The sequence below is a fragment of the Rhinopithecus roxellana genome, chromosome 6 (assembly GCF_007565055.1).
Source record: "Rhinopithecus roxellana isolate Shanxi Qingling chromosome 6, ASM756505v1, whole genome shotgun sequence".
Taxonomy (NCBI): Eukaryota; Metazoa; Chordata; class Mammalia; order Primates; family Cercopithecidae; genus Rhinopithecus; species Rhinopithecus roxellana.
The window spans coordinates 77,401,274-77,411,778 of NC_044554.1; the positions used below are offsets into that span (position 1 = coordinate 77,401,274).

The 10,505-nt window shown below is 48.3% G+C and overlaps 1 pseudogene; it reads left to right on the forward strand.

Moving 5' to 3' along the window:
• The first annotated feature begins 387 nt into the window (after positions 1-387).
• LOC115898426 lies at positions 388-486 on the forward strand (annotated as a pseudogene).
• The last annotated feature ends 10,019 nt before the right edge of the window (positions 487-10,505 follow it).

Here is a 10,505-nt window from a genome sequence, read left to right on the forward strand (position 1 = left end):
ATTTTTACTAGAGACGGGGTTTCTCCATGTTGGCCAGGCTGGTCTCGAACTCCTGACCTCAAGTGATCCACCCACCTCAACCTCCCAAAGTGCTGGGATTGCAGGCGTGAGCCACAGTGACCGGCCAGTTTAAGTGCTTTCTATCAATCCACCTTTGTCTGCTGACTCTTCCTTACCTTCATATTGTTACTGAGTCCATCTAGTGAGTTTTAAACTGTTGTTACTGTATTTTTGTTTTAAAATTTCCATTTGAGGGTAGGTGCTGTGGCTCATGCCTGTAATCCCGGCACTCTGGGAGGCTGAGGTGGTCGAATCACTTCAATTCAGGAGTTTGCAACCAGCCTCGGTGACATGGCAAGACCCTGTCTCTACAAAAAATCAAAAATTGTGCTCGTTTCAGCCGCACATATACTAAAATTGGAATGATACAGAGATTAGCATGTCCCCTGCGCAAAGATGATATGCAAGGTCGTGTTCCATATTCTTGCTATAGTCCGCTACCCGTTACCTCACTTTGCTTCCCTTCCCCATATCCTGCCATAACGTCACAAGGCCCGTGACGTCATAGCCTTCCCATGTCTGTCTCCCGTTGCACCACTGAGGTTGGCGATTGGAGTAACAATGTGGTCATCCGCACTCAGGCGTGGCACCTTGCCACCTACTGCTGTAGGCCTCATGCAACAATAAATAAATAAAAATACAAAAATTAGCCAGGCATAGTGGTACATGCCTTTAGTCCCAGCTACTAGGGAGGCTGGAGGTGGGAGGATCACTTGAATCCGGGAGGCAGAGGCTGCAGTGAGCTGAGATCATGTCACTCCACACCAGCCTGGGCAACAGAGTGAGACTCTGTCTTTAAAAAAAGAGGGCCAGGTGCAGTGGCTAATGCCTGTAATCCCAGCTACTCGGGAGGCTGAGGCAGGAGAATCGCTTGAACCTGGGAGGCAGAGGTTGCAGTGAGCTGAGATCTTGCCACGGCACTCTAGCTTGGGCAACAAGAGTGAAACTCCGTCTCAAAACCTCAAAACAAAACAAAATAAAGAAACAAGGCCAGGTGCCGCGGCTCACGCCTGTAATCCCAGCACTTTGGGAGGCTGAGGTGGGTGGATCACCTGAGGTCAGGAGTTCAAGACAAGCCTGCGCAATATGGTGAAACGCTGTCTCTACTAAAAATACAAAAATTAGCCTGGTGTGGTGGCTCACGCCTGTAATCCCAGCTAATCCCAGCCTCAAGGCACTAGAATCGCTTCAGGAAGGCGGAGGTTGCAGTGAGCTAAGATTGCGCCATTGTACTCCAGCCTGGGTGACAGAGCGAGACTCTGTCTCAAAACAAAAACTAAAACTAAAACAAAAAACCAAAAAAACTAATAAAAGAATAGTAAGGGGGTACCAAGCAACTCTTCCCATATCAATCCAACAAGTTGGATGAAATGACCAATTCCTTGAAAACTACAAAATACCAAAAAACACTCAATATGGAACACCATTTTTAAAATCTTATAACAATTTTAAAAATGGAATTCATGGTTTTTTATTTTGTTTTATTTTTTATTTTTTTTATTTTTTGAGATGGAGTCTGGCTCTGTCGCCCAGGCTGGAGTGCGATGGCCCGATCTCAGCTCACTGCAAGCTCCGCCTCCCGGGTTTACGCCATTCTCCTGCCTCAGCCTCCCGAGTAGCTGGGACTACAGGCGCCCGCCACAAAGCCCAGCTAGTTTTTTTGTATTTTTTTAGTAGAGACGGGGTTTCACCGTGTTAGCCAGGATGGTCTCGATCTCCTGACCTCGTGATCCACCCGTCTCGGCCTCCCAAAGTGCTGGGATTACAGGCTTGAGCCACCACGCCCGGCTATTTTGTTTTATTTCATTTCATTTTGAGACTACGTCTCACTTTGTCACCCACACTGGAGTGCAGTGGCACGATCACGGCTCTCCACAGCCTTGACTTCCTGGGCTTGGGTGATCCTCCCACCTCAGCCTCCTGAGTAGCTGGGACTACAGGCGCCCACCACCATACTCAGCTAATTTTTAAATTTTTTGTAGAGATGGGGTATTGCCAAGTTGCCCAGGCTGCTCTCCAATTCCTGGGGTCAAGCAATCCACTTGCCTCGCCTCCCAAAGTGTTAAGATTACAGGTGTGAGCCACCACGCCCAGCTAAATTCCCTATTTTTTTTTTTTTTTTTTGAGATGGTGACTCACTCCGTCACCCAAGCTGGAGTGCAGTGGCGCGATCTTGGCTCACTGCAACCTCTGCCTTCCAGGTTCAAGCGATTCTCCCACCTCAGTCTCCTGAGTAGCTGGGTTTACAGGAGTCCACCACCACGCCTCGCTAATTTTTTGCATTTTTAATAGAGACGGGGTTTCACCATGTTGACCAGGCTGGTCTCAAACTCCTGACCTCAGGTGATCCACCCACCTCGGCCTTCCTAAGTGTTAGGATTATAGGCATGAACCACTGCACCTGGCCTTGAATTCACAGTTTTAATAAAACAATTTTTTGTCTTCGTGGTCACATACAACTAGTTTGGTGATTTCCTGGAAGGACCCACGTGACTGCAGATCAAGTTCTACTCTAGGTGAAGATTTATTACAGTGGAGAACACAATACAAGAACAGCAGGAAAAAGGGTATTAATAGATGAAGGCTGGAGAGGTCAAATGCACACTTTTTAATCCTCTCTCTGCAGGGATGCACAGACTCATCTTTTCCAGGAGCAAACTGCAAGGACTTGTGTGAGATGTCCTTGTCCAGGAAATCCCACTTGAGTTCTGGTGTCAAAATTTGTGTGGTTAGGCCAGGTGCAGTGGCTCACCTCTGTAATCCCAGCACCTTGGGAGGCTGAGGTGGGAGGATTGCTTGAGTCGGGAGTTTTAGACTAGCCTAGGCAACATGATGAGACCTCGTCTTTATTTAAAAAAAAAAGAAAAAGAAAAAATTAGGCCAGGCGTGGTAGCTCACGCCTGTAATCCCAGCACTTTGGGAGGCCAAGGCAGGCAGATCACCTGAGGTCAGGAGTTCCAGACCAGCCTGGCCAACATGGTGAAACCCTGTCTCTACTAAAAATCCACAAATATTAGCCAGGCATGGTGGCAGATGCCTGTAATCCCAGCTACTTGGGAGGCTGAGACAGGAGAATCGCATGAACCTGGGAGGCAGAGGTTGCAGTGAGCCAAGGTCGCACCACTGTGCTCCAGCCTAGGCGACAACAGCGAGACTCCGTCTGGAAAAAAATGAAATAAAATAAAAAATTTGTGGGCCGGGCATGATGGCTCGTGCCTGTAATCCTAGCACTTTGGGAGACTAAGGAGGGCAGATCACTTGAGGTCACAAGGTCGAGAGCAGCCTGGTCAACGTGGTGAAACCCCGTTTCTACTAAAAATATAAAAAACTTAGCCGGGTGTGGTGGCACACGTCTGCAAACCCAGCTACTCAGGAGACTGAGGCAGGAGGATCGCTTGTACCCAGGAGGCGGAGGTTGCAGTGAGCTGAGATCGCGCCATTGCACTCCAGCCTGGGTGACATTCTTGCCATGTGACCAATCACAGCCCTAAACCGCAGGTTGGGCATCATGAATCTTTTTTTCTTTTTTTTTCAGAAATGGGATCTCACTATGTCACCCAGGCTGGAGTGCAGTGGCATGATCACAGCTTACTGTAGTTTCTTCTTTTTTTTTTTTTGAGACAGAGTCTCGCTCTGTCACCCAAGCTGGAGTGGCGTGGTGTGATCTTAGCTCACTTCGACCTCTGTCTCCCAGGTTCAAGTGATCCTCCTGCCCCAGCCTCCCAAGTAGCTGAGATTACAGGTGCTCGCCACTACGTCCAGCTACTTTTTTGTATTTTCAGTAGAGACAGGTTTTTCCCATGCCGGCCAGGCTGGTCTTGAACTCCTGACCTCAAGCGATCCGGCCCGCCTCGGCCTCCCAAAATTCTGGGATTACAGACCTGAGCCACTGCGCCTGGCCAAGTATCATGAATCTTTATGTTTACTTTAAACCTGCTGACAGCCTGGTTCACCTGGGCTCACTGTTTTGGGTGTGGAGAATAACATCTGGCCCAGTAGCTATGTGAATATTCCAGAAGTTTGGTTTTCAGAGTTTGATCAACGGCCATCACCTTGGCTGCAGAGACAAGTGAGAAAGGAGTGAAACAAACCTGTTGTGTAACTCTTTTCTCCCATTCTTGAAAAAGGTATCTCCAAACCCAGATAGTTTCACTGGAGAAGTCTACTCATAGTTAAAGAAATATCAACACCGGGCCGGGCGTGGTGGCTCAAGCCTGTAATCCCAGCACTTTGGGAGGCCGAGACGGGCGGATCACGAGGTCAGGAGATCGAGACCATCCTGGCTAACACAGTGAAACCCCGTCTCTACTAAAAATACAAAAAACTAGCCAGGCGAGGTGGCGGCGCCTGTAGTCCCAGCTACTCGGGAGGCTGAGGCAGGAGAATGGCGTGAACCCGGGAGGCGGAGCTTGCAGTGAGCTGAGGTCTGGCCACTGCACTCCAGCCTGGGTGACAGAGCGAGACTCCGTCTCAAAAAAAAAAAAAAAAAAAAAAAAAAAAAAAAAGAAATATCAACACCAATTAGGTGTAATCTCCAGAAAACAGAAGAAGGAGCACTTCCTGGCTGACGAGGCCAGTACAATTGAGCCTTATAGATGCAGTTTCCCTGGCCAGGCGCGGTGGCTCACGCCTGTAATCCCAACACTTCAGGAGGCCGAGATGGGCAGATCACGAGATCAGGAGATCAAGACCATCCTGGCTAACACGGTGAAACCCCGTCTTACTAAAAATACAAAAAACTAGCCGGCCATGGTGGCGGGTGCCTGTAGTCCCAGCTACTCGGGAGGCTGAGGCAGGAGAATGGCGTGAACCCGGGAGGCGGAGCTTGCAGTGAACCGAGATCACGCCACTGCACTCCAGCCTGGGCGACAGAGCGAGACTCTATCTCAAAAACATAAATAAATAAAAATTAAAAAATAAAAATAGATGCAGGTTCCCCATCCATGGATTCAGCCAACCACAGATCAAAAATATTCCAAAATATGGACGCCAGGCATGGTGGCTCACGCCTGTAATCCCGAAAATCATTTGAACCCAGGAGGTGGAGGTTGCAGTGAGCCAAGATTGCACCACTCTACCACTGCACTCCAGCCTGGGTGACAAGAGTGAAACTCCATCTCAAAAAAAAAACAAAAAAGAATATCACCCTAAGTGGCCATGGTGGCTCACACCTCTAATCTCAACATTGGGGGAGGCCGATGAGAAAGGATTGCTTGAGCCCAGGAGGTTGAGACCAGCCTGGGTGACATAGCAAGACCCTGTCTCTACAAAAAAAATTTAAAAACTTAGCTGGGCATGGTGGTGCACCTGTAGTCCCAGCTACTTGGGAGGCTGAGATGGGAGGATCACATGAGTCCAGGAGCTTCAGGGTGCAGTGAGCTATGATTGCAACACTGTCCTCCAGCCTGGGGGAACACAGCCAGATCCTGTCTCAAAAACAAACAAACAAAAAACGGAAAAAAACTCAGTTCTGCCATTACCTCTTCAAAACTTTTTCTTAACTTGCAGTCTAGAGTTCAAGACCCCTGGAGACTAAGCTCTGGTGAGAGGCTAACTGAATAAGAACACTTTGACCGTCATATTATAATAATTGCTTTATTTATTTATTTATTTATTTATTTATTTATTTTTGAGACGGAGTCTCGCTCTGTCGCCTGGGGTGGAGTGCAGTGGCCAGATCTCAGCTCACTGCAAGCTCCGCCTCCCGGGTTCACGCCATTCTCCTGCCTCAGCCTCCCGAGCAGCTGGGACTACAGGCACCAGCCACCTCGCCTGGCTAGCTTTTTGTATTTTTTAGTAGAGACGGGGTTTCACCGTGTTAGCCAGGATGGTCTCAAACTCCTGACCTCGTGATCCGCCCGTCTCGGCCTCCCAAAGTGCTGGGATTACAGGCTTGAGCCACCACGCCCGGCCGTGTTTTTTTTTTTTTTGAGATGGAGTCTCGCTCTGTCACCCAGGCTGGAGTTCAGTGGTGTGATCTCGGCTCACTGCAAGCTCCGCCTCCCGGGCCCACACCATTCTCCTGCCTCAGCCTCCGGAGTAGCTGGACCACAGGCTCCCGCCACTGCGCCCGGCTAAGTTTTTGTATTTTTTAGTAGAGACGGGGTTTAGCCCAGATGTTAGCCAGGATGGTCTCGATCTCCTGACCTTGTGATCCGCCTGCCTTGGCCTCCCAAAGTGCTGGGATTACAGGCGTGAGCCACCACGCCCGGCCTAATTTTATGTATTTTTTATAAAGACGGGCATCGGTCAGGCACGGTGTCTTAAGCCTGTAATCCCAGCACTATGGGAGGCCAAGGCGGGTAGATCACCTGAGGTCAGGAGTTCCAGACCAGCCTGGTCAACACGGTGAAACGCCATTTCTACTAAAAGTATAAAAATTAGCTGTACATGGTGCCATGTGCCTGTAATCCCAGCTACTTGGGAGGCTGATGCAGGAGAATCGCTTGAACCCGGCAGGCAGAGGTTGCAGTGAGCCGAGATCGAGCCATTGCACTCCAGCCTGGGTGACGAGCAAAATTCCATCTCAAAATAATAATAATAATAAATAAATAAATGAATAATCAAATAAAATAAAGAGGGGCGTCTCGTCATGTTGCCCAGACTAGTCTCGTATTCCTGGGCTCAAGCAATCCACCCACCTCATCCTCCCAAAGCGCTGGGATTACAGGCGTGCGAGCCATTGTGCCCGACCAGAGCTGGGCTACATATCTGTGTTAAACTTCTCTTTTTTTTTTTTTCTGAGATGGAATTTCACTTTTGTTGCCCCAGCTGGAGTGCAATGGCGTGATCTCAGCTCACCACAACCTCCACCTACTGGTTTCAAGTGATTCTCCTGCCTCAGTCTCTGAGTAGCTGGGACTACAGGCATGTGCCACCACGCCTGGCTAATTTTTGTATTTTTAGTAGAGACGGCATTTCACCATGTTGGTCAGGCTGGTCTTGAACTCCTGATCTCAGGTGATCCACCCAGCTTGGCCTCCCAAAGTGCTGGGATTACAGGCATGAGCCACCATGCCCGGCTCTATTAAACTTTTCATCAGGGTCAACTGGACCCTGGCTCCTGCCCTGCTAGTCCTATGAGGCTGCAGAGTGTATGGCCCCAAAAAAGATTCTCCCCCAATCCCCCTACCCCTAGATCTTCCTGCAAGGTTGGCAGAGCTGGATGTTCTGAGAGCTAAGGGCACGTGGGACAACTGGTGCCTGGCCAGAGAAGGGGAGGAAGACATGTGAGGGCTCGTAGGTCTGGAGTCTAGCGCCTCGCTGAACACAGAACAGCCACCTCAGCGTGCTTCTGCAGGGTGAGGAAGGTCAGCTCTTGCCCCCTTCTCCAGCCCTTCTCCCAAACACCAAGCAGGTTTCCGAGAATAGTAAAAGGCTAGCAGACCCATCTTCAGGGCCTCTGTGATCAGAAATGTGCAAATACCTTTTTCTTTCTTTCCTTCCTTCTTTCTTTCTTTCTTTCTTTCTTTCTTTCTTCTTTCTTCTTTCTTTCTTTCTTTCTTTCTTTCTTTCTCTCTCTCTTTCCTTCCTTCCTTCCTTCTTTCCTTCCTTCCTTCCTTTCTTCCTTCCTTCCTTCTTTCCTTCCTTCCTTCCTTTCCTTCCTTCCCTCCCTCCCTTTCTCCCTCCTTCCTTCTTTCTCTTTCTCTTTCTTTTTCTCTCCCTTCCTTCCTTCCTTTCTTCCTTTCTTTCTTTTCTTTCTCCCTTCCCTTCCCTTTCTTTCTTTCTTTTCCTTCCTTCCTTCCTTCCTCCCACTGGTGCACTTTCTGCTCACTGTAACCTCTGCCTCCTGGATTCAAGCGATTCTCCTGCCTCAGCCTCCCAAATAGCTGGGATTACAGGGGCCTGCTATGTTGCCTGGCTAATTTTTATATTTTTAGTAGACATGGGTTTTTTCCTTGTTGGCCAGGCTGGTCTCCAACTTCTGACCTAAGTGATCCACCCACTTAGGACTCCCAAAGTGCTGGGATTACAGGTGTGAGCCACTGCGCCTAGACCAAAGACCTTTTTCTTCATGCCTTTTGGGAGTTAATAAAGCAGCATTATCTGAAAAGCTGTTTCTGTATCCCACACTTAGAGTGCATGGCGGAATGCACAAGGCTTGCCTGGGAATCATATTCAGCAAGTTCTGGGATAGAAAAACTGAACCTAAGGGAAAATTGTATTGTGTACTCACCAGTACTTTGTAGAGTGTTTCAGTACCATTAGAACAAGAGGCCAGGCGTGGTGGCTTATGCGTGTAATCTCGGCACTTCGGGAAGCCGAGGCAGGAGGATTGTTTGAGGCCAAGAGTTCGAGACCAGCCTGGGAAACATGAAGAGACCCCATCTCTACAAAAAATACAAAAATTATCCAGGCATGGTAGTGCATGTCTGTGGTCCCAGCTAGTCTGGAGGCTGAGACAGGAGGATCCCTTGAGCCCAGAAGGTCAAGGCTGCAGTGAGCTACGATTGTACCACCGTACTTCAAACTGGTCAACAGTACAAGACCTTGTCTCAAAAATAAAAAAAAAAAAAGACATGAGCTAGCTGCCTTTTTTTTTTTTTTTTTTTTTTTTTTTTTTTTTTTTGAGACAGAGTTTTGCTCTTGTTGCCCAGGCTGGAGTGCAATGGCACAATCTTGGCTCACTGCAACCTCCACTTCCTGGGTTCAAGCAATTCTTCTGCCTCAGCCTCCCGAGTAGCTGGGACTACAGGTGCGCACCATCACGCCAGCTAATTTTTGTATTTTTAGTAGAGATGGGGTTTCACCATGTTGTCCAGGCTGGTCTGGAACTCCTGACCTCAGGTGACCTGCCTGCCTCAGCCTCCCAAAGTGCTGGGATTACAGGTGTGAGCCACTGTGCCCGGCCCCATCTCCCCTTCTTATAAGGACACCAGTCAGATTGGATTGCGGCCCACCCCAATGACCTCATTCTAACTTAACTTCTTTACAGACCCCATCTCCAAATATAGTCACATTCTAAGGTCCTGGAGGTTAGGACTTCAACATATAAATTTGGGAGACGCAATTCAGTTCATGACACAGATACATCTCCGGCAATTCAACACCTAACAAAAGCGTGATTTCTTCACGTTTTCCACCGCTTTCATCTTCTCAGTCGTTAAGTCAATAAAAGCCTCCGAGTTTTAAAAATATCTTAGCAATTTTGACATTTAGGAAGGTTCATAGCTCTCAGATTTGCCCAGCTTGACGTGATCTTATTTTTCAGAGGAAGCAGCCTCTATTCAGCTCCTAGTCACAGCCAGCCTTCTGGAACTTTCTTTCGAGCATTTGAAGGCTTCCAAGAGGTGGGAGGGGGTGTCTTTTATAATGGAACGCTTTGAGTAATCTAGCTCATGCAGGCATTCCTCTTCATGAAGGACTTAGCTACCTGACTTTTGACCAGAAACAGATTATTTTACCTCAAAATTACTTTTTAAAAAAGTTGACCTACCACATATCAAAAAGAGATAATCGTGAATAGAAAAATTACTGCAGACAATTTATAGAGTCAAGAGACCTAGAAAGGCTTCCATTCCTGCTACTACACCTTGAGAAAATTACCCAACCTCTTTGATCATGTTTTGCCAATTAAAAAATGGGCAACTCATCCGGTGCCATGGCTCAAGCCTGTAATTCCAGCACTTCGGGAGGCTGAGGCAGGAGGATCACCTGAGGTCAGGTTCAAGACCAGCCTGACCAACATGGAGAAACCCCATCTCTACAAAAAATACAAAATTGGCCAGGCGTGGTGGCGCATGCCTATAATCCTAGTTACTCGGGAGACTGAGGTAGGAGAATTGCTTGAACCCAGGAGGCAGAGGTTGCGATGAGCCGAGATCACCCCACTACACTCCAGCCTGGGTGACAGAGTGAGACTCGGTCTCAGAAAAAAAAAAAAGTGAACAACTGAAGATCTTCAATTACTGGCCAGGTGTGGTGGCTCACACCTGTAATCCCAGCACTTTGGGAGGTCGAAGTGGGAGGATCTCTTGACGTCAGGAGTTTGAGACCACCCTGGGCAACATAGTGAGACCCTGTCTCTACTAAAAATACAAAAATTAGCTGGGCATGTAACATGCCTGTAATCCCAGCTACTTGGGAGGCTGAGAATCACTTGAATCCAGGAGCTAAGATCGCACCACTGCACTCCAGCCTGGTAGACAGAATAAGACCCTGCCTCAAAAACAAACCAAAACGTAGCAAAAAAAAAAAAAAAAAAACAATGCAAAGTTGGCCAAATGTGGTGGCTCACGCCTGTAATCCCAGCACTTTGGGAGACTGAGGCAGGCGCATCACCTAAGGTCAGGAATTTGAGACCAGCCTGACCAACATGGAGAAACCCTACCTCCACAAAATACACAAAATTGACTGGGTGTAGTGGTGCGTGCCTATAATTCTAGCTATTGGGGAGGCTGAGGCAGGAGAATCGCTTGAACCCAGGAGACGGAGGTTGCAGTGAG